This window comes from Lycium ferocissimum, chromosome 8 (genome assembly GCF_029784015.1).
Source record: "Lycium ferocissimum isolate CSIRO_LF1 chromosome 8, AGI_CSIRO_Lferr_CH_V1, whole genome shotgun sequence".
NCBI classification, from domain to species: domain Eukaryota; kingdom Viridiplantae; phylum Streptophyta; class Magnoliopsida; order Solanales; family Solanaceae; genus Lycium; species Lycium ferocissimum.
The window spans coordinates 25,574,962-25,586,021 of record NC_081349.1 but is presented as its reverse complement, the minus strand read 5'-3'; the positions used below and the strand labels follow the sequence as shown (position 1 = coordinate 25,586,021).

The following is an 11,060-nucleotide window of genomic DNA, read 5'->3' as shown; positions in this document are numbered from 1 at the left end:
ACAAAATAAAAGAAAGTGACGCTTTCTCTCTCTATTTTCTTCTCTCTTTCGTTTTAGGGTTTTCTCATATAGAGATTCGTTCAAATTAGCCATGGAATCGAATCTAACATTTGTAGCCTTATGAACGCTATGCCTCATGTAATATATTGTATGCTTTCAACGGGCTAAGAATTTTTTGATTGTAAAAAGTGTGGCTCATAGCTTTGTGGGAAAATGTAGAAACTAGAAAGTTTTGTACTTATTTTTTTTTTTCTTTTCTGTGCAAAGTTGGAGAATTTGGAGCGGTATACTCCTTTCTTATTTGGCAATCGATGTAGATTATTACGATTAAGGAATCGGGTGGGTACGGGATATATAAATTCCATCTCCTTCATTGAAGGGTCTTCCACAATACATTCACAGAAATACAAATTAGCCCGGTGAACGGATATCGGATACCGAATGATTTTACTATAGAAAAAAATACAAATGCAGATTATTATAGTGATCACTTAATCTACATCTTTTTATATTCGTGTAATTTTGATCTTACGCAATATAAAAAAAATATGATGATGAATTCTATTATTTCTTATTTCCTTGAACATTATTTTCATTCGTTATATTATTTTCTGAACTTTCAATTTTAAATTGTTTCTTATTTCCCCGAACATAATTTTCATTATGTTGTTATATCAATTTATGGACTTTCAATTTTTCCTTATTGCATGTGGGATTTCTATGAAGGTATTAGTTTATTATGTTTTTATTTAACAATGACGAGTGATTATTTTTTTCTGATTTAGATCTTCCTCTACTTGCTACTTTTTATTTTAAACTTGTCTTTTTCTCTTGGACTAAATTTCTCTATTTCTTTTGAGACCAAATGTATCTATAATTATGAATAAAAATTACCTCTAGATACATTAACTAAATAGTGGTTATTAATTTTAATAATAAATTATTTGTGAACAAAATATAAATAGTAAGGCAAGCTAGAAGACTCATGTTACATATATTTTTTTCCCTATAATATGAAGCTTAGCTTCTCTTTCCTATGAAAAGATTGTTCCTCTAGAACTACGAGACACTTTTATTCCTTTTTATATGTATTTTTCTTATACATTTGATCATTTGATTTATATATTTTGCTTATGTATATTTTATATCTATTTTGTAAATTTTGTTATAAACTTTTAGCTTTTCGATATCAACTAAATTTATAAAGACCGCGCAAAGCGCGGGCTATTTCACTAGTCTATATATAATATAAAGGAATGCATAGACAAGGTGATGTGACACTTCTCTATGACCTCCATTGGTATTTATCTTTTTTCTCAAATTTTTGACATTGTCCCCTTATATGATGTCTAGAAAATCTGGAAAACAAAATTAAATACACCTTATTTATTCATTCCTTATTATTAAGAGTATCCTTAATTTCATTTATACGCACGTCCTTTCTCCACTCCTCGTGAGTATTAACTTATTGTCTCCTTTTTAATACTCACTTTTCCTTTCTCATTACTTTGATCATTAATAACGTAAATATAATCTATATATATATATATATACACACACACACGCACATATACATACATACATACATATATATGAGAGTTGCTAAATTGCTACATCAATTTGACCCAAATTTGGCCACACTTATGTAAAGACCACCATAACCTCTATTGTACAATTTTAAATTAAGATAAACTTTGAGAAGAAAAGATAGAAATGACATTAAACAAACATAAATTATTAAATTTGACCTAAATAGTCATATGAATTTATCCCATTTGGGCCATTGTGGCCAAAATAGTGTGGCAAAAAGACCTTATTGTATATATATATATATACTTGCTTAATGTCATTTCTATCTTTTCTTCTCAAAGTTTATCTTAACTTAAAATTGTGCAATAGAGGTTATGGTGGTTTTTACATAAGTGTGGTCAAATTTGGATCAAATTGGTGTAGCAATATATATATATATATATATATGACATTAAGCAAGCATAAATTATTAAATTTGACCTAAATAGTCATATGAATTTATCCCATTTGGCCATTTGTACAAAATAGTGTGTAAATGATCTTATTGTATGTATGTATATATATATATATACATACATACTTGCTTAATGTCATTTCTATCTTTTCTTCTCAAAGTTTATCTTAATTTAAAATTGTGCAATAGAGATTATGGTGGTTTTTACATAAGTGTGGTCAAATTTGAATCAAATTGGTGTGGCAATTTAACAACTAACTTTTTAATATATATATATATATATATATATATTATAAAGTTAGGCAAAAAAAGAGTGATGTGACACCTCTCTTTGTCCAAGAACACATTTATTTTTTTTCTCTTGTGTTTGACCTTTTTCCTATTTTTATCATTTTTGTTCAATGTTAAAAAAACTTAAGTCACTTTTTAAATTCTCTTAACTTTGTTGAATATGCCATGTTAAAAAACTGAGAAGTTATTTCATTCCCTTAATAACACATTCATTGTCTTCTTATTCCTAAACGGTTTGTCCCACTTCTCTAATTAACTAGACTACATAATGGATAGTAATATCTATGTCCTTTCATATCTTTGCAAGTAACTATTTATAATTTGCAAGATGCTGGAAATATTTGAATTGGAATGCGTAGACAAATATTTTCAAAGATAGTATATTAGTAAGTCTGCTTAATCATCTTTTTTGCTCTAAGCTATGTGTCATTTTTGATTGCTTTCGGTGTACTTCCTTTTTTGCAAAAATGTTATGTTGGTTTTTTTCTGAATCTAGCTACATCTTATCTTTTCTGTTTTTAAATCTTTTGTATCTAATGTGTTTATTTGTTTTGTTCTTTTCCAGGGGAGGGGACGTGTGGAAGTAAAGAGCATGACAAAGAGTTATGCTGGAATGCTCTATTATTTCCTTCTACCTTTTATTAGTTAGATCAACACAATTCTTCTATTTGAATTTGTTTTTCTAATTTATTTTTTATACGTATCTTTACCTTATATATTTAGTTTTTGTTATTTATGTGTATTTGGAGAAGTTTTAGATCAATAAGGGATTTTACAATGTAGATGTTAAAAGAAGATGAGAATGCAAATTTAATATTTCTCATTGTTTTTCTTCTTTTTCTGTGTCGACTAAATTTCGCAAACAAATAATTTCATTTCACGCAATGATATCTTTTTTTTGGCCTTTTTGCTGTTTATATTCAATGTTAAAAAAATTCAAAAAGTTACTCACTTATCTCTCTTAGTTAAATTATGTTAAAGATATAATGTTAAAAAAGTTAAAAAGTTATTTCTTTAACTCTCTTAATTTCTGTTGTTAAAACAAACATATATTCTTTGAAAACTGAAATAGGAGCGGAACATAAAAGGAAAAAATTAAAATATAAAAAGTCAATTTTGACAGATAAAAAGGAAGGCCTTTAACACAAGAACTTGAAGGTGAAAACCTTGCAAACAATACTTTGGTTATTCGAAAGATAAAAAATAGAAATTACCTTGATATAGTGTACAATAGTTTTTATTTGGGTTGGAGACTTGCAAAAGGTTTGTTTCATCTTTGTTTATCTTACTTTCTTGAAAATTAGTGAATATGGAGCGGTACAGTTTGTAAATTCATAATCACATAATATGCTTGCTTTGTTCGTTGAATATTCATTCGTATGAAACAAAATAATTATTATGGTTATTAGATTTGAAATTATGTCTAGATTTTACGATAAAAAGGGTAAATTATTTTACTTATAATTTTTATTATGAGGATTTACAATTAAGGAAGATGCTTTGATTGAATCTAACTTCAGAGAACATTTGATCTATAAGCAAAAATTATTTAATATATGTGATTGTTAATTTGTATTGCGGTAATGAATCTTGAAAATAGGATGTCGGGAATCTCACTGATTACATACCTTTATTATTTTTTAATTTATCTGAAAAAATGAACAGGTAGGAAATAAGGAAGGAAACATAAAAGAAAAATACAAAATATAAAATTAAGTCTTAATTTTACGACCGCGCGAAGCGCGGGTAAATTAACTAGTTTCACATACTGATTTGAGGAACCAACTACTTAAAAAGTAGTGTTCCTTTCCGGAAATATTCAACTGTATATATTTTACATTTTTAAAAAAAAAAAAAACAATATACCCAGTGTAATCCCGAAAAGTGGTGTACAAGAGGCAGAGGGTGAGACAGTACGGAGGCTTTACTATTTATGAGTAGAGTATAGGCATTTCGGATAGGCTATTTCTCAAAAAGAAAAGCAAGTCAAAGCAATAAGGGAAAAGAAATAACATAAGTAAAGAAGCCATGATAAAATCATCATATGGGAAGCCCTTAAGTCTCAATTTAGATTACGAAAATACTCTTTAAAAATTGATTGACTCATTTGCCCTCCCCTAAATTCTTCATCAGACAATTTATGAAGTTTTATCTCAAATTAGCCGAAGAGTTGTTGCATCAAAGATGGCCACATCAGCAAGTATTCACTATACAATTAATATGAGTCATCCGTTTTATTTTCTTATTTTTGTTTACAATTCTAACTTTTCACATTTCATATTTCTATACAACTTAGTAACTCGTTTCTTCAGTAGCCAACCTCTTCGTTAATACAAAAAAAAACTGTAGAATTTAAGACTCCATTAACTAATTAAATGTAGGCTAATTCAATAAATATGTGAAAGAGAAGCTCAAAGAACACCAACCAAAAAAAAAAAATATATAAAGGCAAGAAATAGTTTTCATTTTCCTCAAGGATGCCTTTTTGGTTTAGCAGATTTCGTGAGTTGTTATGATTCCGTTAAACAGAGGTATGGTATTGTTGGTTGACAAATGAGTACCACGGACTATAACATCATCACCTTATGCATGTAGACGTGTAAACTATCTTTATGTAACTTCCTTTTTTGTATCTTTGAACATGATTTAGAGTATATATAAGTTATATGCATAGCAGGAGTGGTTTTTTTAGAAATTTAGAGTTGCTTTTATTAGTTATATGCATGTTTTTACCTGTGTTCGAGCATGTAATTGTCTTTAAATTAAAGTATTGTCGGTTTTTGGCCGAAAAAAGTACTCCTCAAATTATATGCATAGTAGGAGTGGTTTTTTAGAAATTTAGAGTTATATGCATAGTAGGACTGCGTTTATTAGTTATATTTAGGGGTGTTCATGGTTCGGTTTGAGTTGATTTTTAGTTAAAACCAAAACCAGAACCAAACCAATTTAGTCGGTTTTAAAATTATTAGAACCAAACCAAACCAAATATAATAAACAACCATCGGTTTGGTTTGATTTTTGGGTTTTTTAAGAAACTTAATTGTTATTTTCTCTTTTTTTCCCCCCTTCAATTAGGGAAGAATTTTTCATCTTTTTTCCAACTTATAATTCATTATTACCCTTCTATTGTACTGGCTATAATTTTCTTGGATTATGGAGAAAATGTCTTAGGACTTATAAGTATTAATCATGTGAATAAAGTTTATAAGAAATATAAAAAATGTTAGATAAATTTCATTGTTGTTTCTTTGAATAAATGGGTTTGGATTCATGGCTTTCTTTTAAGAAATTAGTTTAATTAAGGTGTAAGTTCATTAACCTATTAGAGATAAATAAAATGTGGATGAAGAAGTATACAAAGTATTTGAAATTATTTATAAAAACTACTAATATTGTACTATATATATAATTATAAAAATTTGTATATAAAATTTATATGTTTGGTTCGGTTTTGTTTTAATAATACCAAACCAAACCAAATATTATCGGTTTTTAAAAATTTTAAATCAAACCAAACCAAACCCAAACAAATATCAATTTTTTTAATCGATTTGGTTTAGTTTTCGGTTCTGATAGTTATATGCATGTTTTTACATGTGTTCGAGTATGTAATTGTCTTTAAATTAAAGTATTGTCTGTTTTTTGCTGAAAAAAGTACTCCTACAATGTCGCTAAAGTAGCACTATAATTGCAAAATTTGCAAACTTCAGATTACGTGTTATTAATTTTTTTCTAAGGAAAGTTTGGAATTATATGCAGTATTTAAAAAATTTTCGTATGTGATACAAACTTTGTAATATGTATTTTGAAATAAACGTGCGTTCACGTTTCCAGAGACTAGTATTAAATAAAGCATGACAAAGCAATCTGGAAAGAAGGAATGATAAAGTAACTACCACAAAATTCTATGACAGTCGAATTACAAGACACAACAGATAATAACCGAAATCCAAGGACAAGATAAAAAATTCAAATAGTAAATTAGCTTGGAGATTTTCATATTAGATTAGAGGCTTCTTAAAATTTTATGTTTTGCAAAATTATTGATTGTTTGACATATTTATATGTGCATATATTAAGACAAAAAATCTTCCACTCTGATATAGAACTGTTAGCACTAATTAAGTCTAAGAAAAATAAAAGATGGAGCATCCTAATGGAAAGATTAAGGTGCAGCTTATAAATTGGGATGTGGGAGGGAGTGGTATGGGGTTATTCATCTTGATGAACCTTTATTGTTTTGCTGTCCTGTGGGTACATAAGACTTGACTTGTGACATTAATTTAATTTATATTATTGGTGTTCTCCTCTAAGTTATTGATTCTTGAACTGCTTTATTCTTGTTTCATTCCTTTTATGGAGGTTGACAGATCTATCAATTATGATATAGGTAGATTTTACTTCCAAGAATCGTAAAAGAGGCCAGAGCTAATTGATATGGAGGACATTGAGATCTGTGAAAGAACTCCTGCTCTCACAGAGCCTTCCACCCTACATGGTTATCCATCAGTTGATGAAGAACTAGTGGGGTTTGATGACGATGCAGAAATTATAATTGAAGATTTGACAACAGGGATAATGGACCTGGACGTTATCTCGATTGTCGGAATGGCTGGACTAGGGAAAACAGCTTTGGCTAGAAAGATATACAATAGTCCTTCTATTATTCATCACTTTGATGTTCGAATGTGGTGCACCATTTCACAAATATATAATCGGAAAGAGTTGTTACTTGAGATTTTAAAACAATCTATGGGAGATAAGCATGTTACTGTAGATGATGATAATAGCATAATTAAATGTTGCACAAGAGTCTAACGGGAAAGAGATTTCTCATCATATTGGATGACATATGGGAAGAGAGGGCATTCAATGACTTGTGACTATCTGTTCTTAATGAAGGAAAAGGATGCACTACTACCAAAAAGAAAAGAAGGGAAGGAAATGGAAGTACTGCTACCAAAAAAAAAAAAAAAGGAAGGGAATGGAAGTAGAATAATGGTAACAACTCGAGATGTAGATTTGGCTAAGCAGATCAGGGATCTTAGTGATCCTTATTTGCTTCCACTTCTAAGTGATCATGAGAGTTGGGAATTACTGAAAAAGAGAGTATTTCAAGGCCTCCACTTCTAAGTGATCATGAGAGTTGGGAATTACTGAAAAAGAGAGTATTTCAAGGAGTGAGCTGTCCGTTGGAGCTACGAAGTGTAGGACCATTAGTTGCCAAAAAATGTAAGGGAGTGCATTTTTTTATTATCACCGTTGTTGCAAAAATTTCAAAAATGGAAGGCAAGATCCTAATTTGTGGCTTGATGTTGCAAAAAATATGAGTTCCTATTTAGAAGAAGAGAGTATGAAGATGATACAAACAAGTTATGACCGTTTAGAGGACAATCTAAAGCCTTGCCTTCTCTACATGGGATTGTTTCCTACGGCTTATGAATTCCAGTTTCTGATCTGCTGAAGTGGTGGATAGCTGAGGAGTTTGTGCAGAACATTTACACGTTCGATCTAGAAGAAACATCAAAGAGTTTCTTGTATGATCTTGTTAGCAGAACCTAGTAATGGTTTTTAAAAGAAGAGCTAATTGTGAAATGAAATGCTGCATAATTCTTGACCAAGTGCGTGAATTTTGCTTGAGAAAAATTACAGAAGAATAGTTCTTGCAGCTCATAGTGCCATATAATCCACGTCAACCAGTAGATTCAAAAAGGTTATGCATGTACATACAAAAAACTATGAGAATCAACTCCAAGGAAAGGGAGTCTTCTGGAGAAAGTCAGGGGTCTCTTGAGTTCATTGTTCATCCGAAATTCAGTATATTGAATAGTAAGAACCCTTTCCGTTTGCTTAGTGACTTAGGATGTATTCGTCCGTTTGCTTAGTGACTTAGGATGTATTCGGGTGTTGCATTTAATGGATATCTACTTGGACAATTCTTGGGCTGCTGCATTTCAGTCACTGGCTCACTTGAGGTGCCTTGCAATTTTTGTGAAAGTATTTGATTTGAAGTGGGTGTCACACCTCCTTCATCTACAGACCTTGCTGGTTCGTTCATCTTTTACAATGATATCAGCTGCTATTTGGAAAATGGAAAAATTGAGGCATGTGGATATAAGCGAATTTTCCATTACATGGGAAGATGATGAGCGAGTGAATTTTGAAGAATCTCCAGTTCTTGTGTTAGATAACTTGAAGACTCCTGGCATGTGCTATATGTCCATGGTTGACATGACTTCGAAATACTGGGGGAAGTTCCCAAATCTTGAAAAACTCAGGCTCCACATTGATGAATTTGGAGATGTTCCTAATTATTCAGGTTCTGCATTGATGAGTTTGGAGATGTTCCCTTCACGTCTAAGGGTTTTGTCCCTCAGTGACATTTTCCTAACGGATGAAATAGTTTCAAGTATTACAAAGCTGCGACACCTTGAGACTCTTAAATTATCCAAGATATACTTTATTGGGGAAAAGATCTGGTATCTCAGTGATACATGTTTCGATAGACTCAGAGTTTTGAAACTACATCATGTGTTTATGACCCAATAGAATTGCTCAGATGACTCATTTCCTGAGCTTGAAACGCTAGTTATAAAAAGTTGTCCCAAGCTTGAAGAGATGCCGATTGGCCTTGTGGATAATTGCGTATTGAGATCGATAAAAGTGATCAACTGTAGCATCTCGGTTGGGAATTCAGCACTGAAGATTAAACTAGAGGCAGAAGAAAATTTTGGATGTGACTATTTCCAAGTTCATATCTTGAAGAAAGACTAAAGATGATGGTAAGCGATTTCTTCATTACGATGCTTTTGCACCTCTCCACTGTATTCTCATATGATTTCCTTTTTTTAGTGATTTCTGCCTTGTATACTGAAGTTCAGGCGCTCATCATATTATTATTTGTCGCATTCTTAAGCAGCATTTGCAATGTATAAAAGTTCAATCCTCTCACTTATCCTTCACAAAAAATGCTACCATGAAGTCGCAATTGAGAATCTAGATTACATTTTATGCTTTGTGAGTGGTGCTTTTCTTTTTCTGGAGAAAAATTTAGAAGATCGCTATCGAGAACAGATGATTTATAACCTTAAAATATTTATTTTTCAGTTTCCAAAAAAAAAAAAAAAAAAAAAAAAAAAAAAAAACCCTTAAAATATAACAATTCTGCTACATATTGCATCGACATACTTCTCAAGAAAGAATTTCATCAACAATGTCATTCTTTCATATAACTTTGCGCTTTTGAGTTCTCTGACTCTCTCTACTTGCTTTCATTCTCATTAGCTCTTGCGATGTACTTCCTTCATTTTCCTGACATTCTTCGCCCTTCTCGTTTGTAATTTCATCATTGTATAGCATCCACACCTAGATGTGATTTCTGAGCAGCAGAATTGCTCATCGGACTAGTGACCTTCTGATCAGTGGAGACATCAGTAGAAGCTAAATCATTGTACTGAGATGAAAGGTTGCGCTTTGTGGTTGGATTTATTTGCATATTAGCAAGCTGCCATTGTCTGGATGATGTCAATGTCTATTTAGTTTTGAGCTTTGCAACACTACGTTCTGATATGTATTGTCAGAGACTGAGCCAGGATTTGAAGATTATGGATTCTGGATTCTGATCTTTTCAAGTTACTAGGTTCGAAACTAACAATCTATACATATTCAATGGATTTTTAAGACAAATACAAGGTTTGAATCAGTGCAACTAGGTTTTGGCTAATGCTATCTGTCAAGTCTTGCTTCATAGCTTATGTTGTTTCATTCTCTGTTAATTTTGTTTGTGAACTCTTCAGGGTTTTCCTTCTCATGTTCGTTGTTGTTGTTCTTTATTTTCTTCTGCACGAATAGAAACTTTGGCGTTGAATTCTATTCATTCTCTACTGGAATGCTTTTATTTGCCTTTACTCCAGTAATTTCTTATTTGCTGATGGAAACTTTATATGTGACTTGTATATGAAAGTATAAGACTGGATGAATTGTAACTTGCTCGACTCAATCCACTTTTACAGTGTTTCCTTCTTCCACACAATTATAATACGCCCTTTGATGAGCAAAGTAGTAGAGATGCTCAGGTAGCTTCTCTATTCTCCCTGGTTAGATTGGTCCAAATTCTTTGTTGAATAACTTTTAGATATATTAAAAAATTTATACATATGTACTTATACTAATTTTGCATCCACTAGCTCTATATAATAGTGTGCGCTTTGGTACTCTGCAATCCGCATCCATTGTCTTAAAATTCTAAATTCGCCTTTATAAGAACCAACTATTTCTATAATAGTACTGGATAAAGATTTGAGAGAACAACTTACTATTCTTTTGGGCGAGTATGTTTGTCGTAGAAACTTTCTTATTTATTACTCCCTCTCGCTAAAAAAGAGTGTCCATTTAGTCTTTATCTTTTGGTTAAAAAAGAGTGTCTACTTACCAAATCAAGAAAGAATTAACCTTATTTTTCTAAATTTGCCCTTATTAAGTGTTAAGTGACCAAATTCAATACCTATTTAATTAGGGGTAGTTTAGTCAAATTACCTATTTTTGTCTAGGAGTTAGTATTTCTTGGTGTGTACAAATGGTAAGTGACTTTTTTTTAACCAGAGAGTATATTGTAGTCCATTTGAGATCATATGCATCAGCTTCTTTGAACTCATTCGGCTATTTATCATTCGGCTTATTGCTTTCCCTTTGTGGAAATACGATAAAATTGGAATGATATAGAGAAGATTAACATGCTTTCAACGCTAAGATAACACACACAAATCGAGAAATAGTCCAAATATTT

The 11,060-nt window shown here is 31.1% G+C and overlaps 1 non-coding gene across 1 annotated transcript; it reads left to right on the top strand.

The window, feature by feature from the left end:
• Window positions 1–10,956: 10,956 nt before the first annotated feature.
• On the top strand, window positions 10,957–11,060 carry LOC132069036 (U6 spliceosomal RNA). Its single transcript, XR_009417607.1, has one exon. It is a non-coding gene; the product is annotated as a U6 spliceosomal RNA (small nuclear RNA).